Raw genomic sequence first — 6,426 nt, 5'->3', positions numbered from 1 at the left:
TCTCTGTTATTCCAAACTTAATGGAGCCGCATAAACAAAGCGGGTTTAGAACAGTCTCTTCTCTTTTTTTCCCTGCCTTAAAGATCATTGTTTGGATAAAGCAGAGGGCGGTAATAATTCTGCCGGCTGCGCTGGCCGTGAAACCTCCGAGCGCTGCGGAGCCGGCCGGGGAGCGGCTTCGGGGCTGCGGCTGCATCATCCCGAGGGTCCGGCCTGGGCATCCCTGTCTGGGGAACTCTGCCCAGTAAAGCCCAGCTCTGTCCAACCCTGCCCAGTCTGGCCTGGGCACCCCTGCCCAGGCGGCTCTGCCCAGCTAAACCCAGCCCTGCCCAGCTCTGCCCCATTCCCACCATCCCAAGGAAAGTTCTGCTCCTGTCCCACGTCCCTGCAGGACCCGGAGCAGCAGCTGGCAACAGGAGAGAGCAAGGGGAGATGGAGATGAGGGTAGGGGGAAGCAGCCGGCACCTGCAGCTGCCCAGAGCTCGTTTCCAGAGCAGGGAACCCTAACTGGAGGAGCAGGAACAGACAGGCTGGAACCCGAGCTGGAGGAACCCGAGCTGCAGGAACAGGAGCACTCAGGCTGCCCCCAGCACCTCCTGCACCAGGACTGGGACACAGATGTGACACTCCCACAGCAGGAGCTGCCGGGGATCTGGGATATCTTGCATTATGCACACACACACTTCCTGCATCTAAATTCGGTGACAAAATCCTGCTCCTAACGGGACACAATCCAAAGCCATAAAATTGTGCTGCGCAACCATTAAAGGAGTCATAAATAAAATTATTTCACAAAGGGAAATGTCTCTGTAGGGCTGGCAAAATAAAGCAATTTTTTCCCTTTATTAATTATTTCACTTAAAAGGTAAAATAAATTGACCAGCTACCGAGCTTGTCAAAAGCTAAATGGGAACTGTCACACAAACAAATGTTCTGTTAATGTCGGAAAAGGAATTTCCTTTGGAAGAGGAAAGATTATCCAGCACTGCTCCTGGATAAGTCTGTGGGAAGAGTTGCCCTCAAATTACAGAGGGAAAAAGCAACAGGAAGAAGAGATCTCTGACTATTTTACCTGGCACATAAGGAGGGAAAAGCCAGAAAATGAGAAGGGCAGTGAGGTGCCCACCACCCCCGCAAGGAGCTGGGAGCTGGTGCCAGGGCTGCCCCCTTTGCTCAGGGCAGCTCCCCGGGTACTCGAGGGCTCGGTGACTTTCTGACCAGGGAGAGGCACGGCCAGATGTCACAGCCAATCCCTTCCCAAAACACCTGTCTGCAGGAGCAGCAGCCCGGGAGCTGGGAGCTGGCACACACGTGCAGCAGGCAGGAGGGAGGATTCGTGGCACTGGCATGTGTGCCAGGGGACTGACAGGTGTGCCGTGGCACTGGCCTCCTCACCTGGCACCTCCCAGCTGGGCAGCTGCTGCCACTGCTAGAGAGTGCCACAGCAGCACAGTGCCCTGCCCGAGCAGCCGTGCCACTGCAGGGCAGTGCCACTGCAGCACAGTGACCTGCCCGAGCAGCCGTGCCACTGCAGGGCAGTGCCACAGCAGCACAGTGACCTGCCCGAGCAGCCAGTGCCACTGCAGGGCAGTGCCACAGCAGCACGGTGACCTGCCCGAGCAGCCGTGCCACTGCAGGGCAGTGCCACTGCAGCACAGTGACCTGCCCGAGCAGCCGTGCCACTGCAGGACAGTGCCACAGCAGCACGGTGACCTGCCCGAGCAGCCGTGCCACTGCAGGACAGTGACCTGCCCGAGCAGCTGTGCCACTGCAAGACAGTGCCCTGCTCTCACCCTGCCCAGCCCACCCTCACGGTCCCCCGGCCGTGCCAGGGGCACAGGGCCATCCCGGCTCCGGCCAGCGCCCTTCCAGCCAGCGGTGCCCGGTGACTCCGGGCAGTGCCCGCAGGGAGCGCACTGCAGTGCCCAGCGCCACCACCCTGCCCGGGCTGGGTTCGCTGTCCCTGCCCGCTGTCCCGTCCCTGCTGCGCTGCCGTGGAGCAACACTGACCCCCGGTGTGGGCGGCAGAGCCCTGCAGGGCCCGCAGCGGCCGCCACAAGGCCGGCAGGGCTCAGGGTGCCCGGGACATCAGCGCTGTCCTGCGCCCGGAGCGGGCTGGCACGGACAGAGCAGAGCTCCAGCCCCGCTGCGCTGAGCACCGGGCACGGAAAGGCTCCGGGAGCTCTGCCAGCCCCGGACTGTGCCTGCAGAGCTCAGCCCTGCGCACACCTGTGAGCCAGGGCACTCTGGAGGTGAGAGGCAGGGCCCCGGCTCTACGGCCTTTTCCTTACAGCCTCCAGCTGATTTTCATTCTGCTTGCGGGACAAGGGCTGTTTGTTTCCTCAGGTATCACTCCAAAAATAACCACTGGGAACAATCAGTCCTCCCGATGTCCAAACTCCCTGATGTTATTCAGCCTATGAAAATGACCTTCATACTGCAGCAGATTAAAAAAATTCCATCCAGGCAAGGAAAGAGCACGGAGAGGAGCCAGAAAATGCCAGCCTGGCCTCAGCACCCGGTCTGACGGCACAGGGACGCTCGGGGTGTCATCCACCTGCTGATTTATTGCACTTTGCTTCTCAGAGCAGGGGCAGCAAAATTAATCGCTCCATTATTTCTTCCTATGAAAATAAAACCCCCACAGGCTCCACTGAAATGTCACATCCCTCGTGCAGGAGAGGCTGTTCTGAGTTGGAGGAGTGCAGGTTCCCAAGGGATGGTGAACAAGGAGCAGGAGTTCTAAAGAAAAGTGAATCAGTGAGATGGATTCGATCATGTCCAGACCAAACAGGAGCACTATCCTCCAGGGGTGGGGAGAGCATCTCAGGCCATTTGAGAATTAATTCACAGGCATGGGAATGTGGTTTGAGTTGGAAGGGCTGAGGTCCCACACGCTCTGGGGTCCCTGGGCTCTGCAATGTGTGACACCTTCAGGGCACAGAGCTGGCACAGCCCTTTCCTCCTCTCCCACACACTGACTGACCAGCCCGTGCACTGACACTTGCTGAGAGAGAGTTTGGTTCTGGAAAAGGCTCTTTTTAACAATTGCTTGAAAACATGGCCCATGGATAGCTCAGTCAAGCAGTACAACCACACAAAACCAGCAGAGACCCATCAGTGTGGCATCTGTATGGCACTGCCAGGGGCTCGCTGCTGCTGCCGCTCCTGTTTCACTAGAGACACTTCGGAAAGTGCTTCTCCTCTATTTTTGTGCTCTGAGATGTGTGGAAAACACAGGTAAAACTGCCGAGAATGACGCTAAAGAGCCCGAAAGGGTGAGTGCTCGGGAGTATTCATACCCTTAAGTGCATGGTACAAAGGAACACAAAGCTGTACAAAAGGACCTGCTGGAAACCCACAGCAGTGTGCCCCATCTTTTCCCTTTCACTGGAAAAAGCCACCAAAACCCCCCAAAGCAACAGCAGAGTCTGGACTCTGTGGAACAGGACAATTTGTTATGCTTGGCAGCATTAACCCGAGGGGCTGGGGATTGGCACAGGTGGTCAGGCAGGGCTGGGACTGTCAGACCAAGGCAGAGCTGCTCCTGCTCAGAACCAGCCCTGCCACCGTCACCAACACGGGCAATGTCACAAACCAGCCCTGCCACCGTCACCAACACGGGCAATGTCACAAACCAGAGCTGCTCCAACTCAGAACCAGCCCTGCCCACCATCACCAACATGGGCTGTTTCTCCTGGTCCTGCACCCAGGGAGTCCCATGGCACTGCTGCAGGGCTGGGAGAGCTCAGACAGCTCCCCTGGGACAGGATGAACCTGCCCAGTGTGGCTCCTGAAACCTGAAATCCATAAAAATAAAGGATTTGTGATATAACAACTGAAACAAGGCTCGGGTTTCCAGGGTCACGTTGTTCCAAACGTGCTGCCCAGAGGAGCATCCCAGGGCAGGAAGGAGCCACTCACACCCAGCAGGACAAGGGGACAAGGTGCTGCCCCCTCTCCCGAGCCCTTTCCTGTGCCAGATGTCACCCCCGGTGGCACTGACCCCCACCCCTGCAAACAGCTGACAAACACCTTCTCATCCAAACACAGCATGAAAACAGCCTCTCTGGCTGCTTGGAAACCCAATGCTGGGCTGGCTGCAGACGGACAGCTCTCTAAAACAATATTTACAGACACGGAGAAGCACTTTCAGCATGAAACTGGCTGATAGTAGCCCTTACCAACACCTCAGCAGCCCCTCACATGACAGAGCCTCAGGCACGTCCGACACTCTGCCCAGCCATCAGCACTGAAACCTGCCCAGTGACAGGGCTGGCTTATCTTTCCATCTCAGTGCCTCCCACCCAAAGGGGCACAGCCAGGCTGCCCAAAGCCCCTGAGAGCCCAGCTGCACTCCTGACTCCTCAGGTGCCTTCACCATGCAGCCACAGACTGGCAAGAGTTTCTAAATTACCCCTCTTTCAGCTTGAGTCCATTACTCCTTGTCCTGGCACTACACTTCCTGATGACTTATCCAGGAGTACAAATAGTTGGAGTTTGTTCCTTTGGGTGGGTACAAATAATTTTTAATGGCACTTGCCCATATAAAATGCACAGTCCAGACTATTTCAAGCAGTAAAAGCAGCTTTTTGCCAAAAGCAAGTGCTAATCCTTTATCTGGAGCCATTAAAATACAATTATTAGTCCAAGCAGAACAGCAGAGCTTCAAGCCAGGGCCAGAGTTATCTTTTCTTATCATTGAACCATGAAGGAAAGAAGCAATAAACATAAAAGTGCACCAATAACTGCTTGTTCTAATGAGTAAAAATAACTCTGGCAGAGCAGGCACATGGAGCAGAAACTTTCCCCAGAAATACAGAACTGCAAACAACAGTCCAGGGAGGTTAAAACAAATGTGTGCTCTGGCATTTGCAGCTGGAATATCGGGATATTGCCAAGAGCCAGGGGTGGGAGAGGGGCTTAGAGGAGACACCCCCAGAGTGACAAACTGCCACTGGTGAGCAGCACGAGGGGCACCTGACAGGGCAGGAGAGAGGGGAGGGCACCCCTGGCAGGGCCTCGGCAGCACCGAGGAGCCCAGGGATGCTCTGCCCTGGGCACTCCTGATCCCACACAAAGCCAGATCCCACACACCTCTCACAAAGTCCCTCCTGTGGAACAGAGATAACTCCTTGCCTGGTAAAGCCCCTCCTGATGAGCAAAGCCCTTGCCTGGTAAAGTCTCTCCTGATGAACAGAGACAAATCCTTGCCTGGCAAAGTCTCTCCTGATGAGCAGACACAAGCTGCTCCTCGGGCAGCCCTCACTAGATGGTGCTGCGAGACAGCACAACAGCACCGGCAGCATCTCCCCCTCCCGCCTGCTTTACTAACATCAGAATCCCTCGTCCAGCTCCTACGGTCTTCCATATCCATTGATCCAAATCAGAAGTGTAGTTAAAAACTCCCTTTTGATAAAATATTCAAGGCTGGCATATTGATTGCAACAGCCATTTTTTACCCAAAGCTCCCAGGAGCAGATCTGTTCTCCAGCCACCTCTATGAAGCATTTCTTTCATCCACTTTAAAGGTTCTATACAAAAAACCTTTTTATAAAAAAAAGTAATTTCACAGAGTTCTACACAGGATAATGCCATCACCATTATCCTGTAAGCACAGCCCAACCCAGGTGAGCCCTTTCCCCTCCTCACCTCCTGTGATTCCCAAGGCAGATCCCCTCTGTTGTGAGTTTCTGCAGGCAAAGCCAACCAGGAGCTCCTGCAGCAGCTCCATCTCCAGCAGGCACGGGGCTCAAAGCACCTGAGGGCCACTCTCATTTTCATATCTCAGCCATTTAACTGACAGCAAGCCATGACCAGAGAGCCTGCAAAGCAATAGCAGTGAAAGGGTGAATCCAAAGCAGCCAGAGCCAGTGGGACCTGCCTGGCTGCAGCTGCTGGAGCAAAGTGCAGATGTGTGAGGTGGATTCCCAGCAGGGCCCTGGGGCTGCCCAGGGCTGGCTCGGGGCTGTCTGACACATCCTGCAGCAGGGAGCTCACAAAGGGCCTTGTTTTACAGAGAGATGGAGGGCAGGGTGGAAACACACCCAGGGAAACCCAGGGAGCAAAGGAGACTCAGCAGAGAGCCCTGGGGCAGAGCCTCTCGGGCTGCCCAGGAGCAACAGCAAAGCTGGAGCTGCTGACAGATGTGCAAACACAGCCCTCCCTCCTCCCTGCATCCATCCTCAGAGCCTTCACACAGCAGCACTGAGAAAACTGAGTGGAAAATGTCAGTCTGGGGTGTTTGCTCAGGTTCAGCGGGGGAAAGATTTGCAGCCAGGATCGTGTCAAACCAGGCACAAGCACACGAAATATTCACGTGTATTTATATTTCTCTGGGAAAAGAATGTTGGAAAACGTTGCCCTTTGCTTATAACCACCATGTCCAGAGGACAAATCATTTTGGTTTTTTCCCAGGAAAGAGCT

The sequence above is a fragment of the Zonotrichia albicollis genome, chromosome 12 (genome assembly GCF_047830755.1).
Source record: "Zonotrichia albicollis isolate bZonAlb1 chromosome 12, bZonAlb1.hap1, whole genome shotgun sequence".
In the NCBI taxonomy this organism is placed as follows: Eukaryota; Metazoa; Chordata; class Aves; order Passeriformes; family Passerellidae; genus Zonotrichia; species Zonotrichia albicollis.
Note: the sequence above shows the minus strand (reverse complement) of the source record.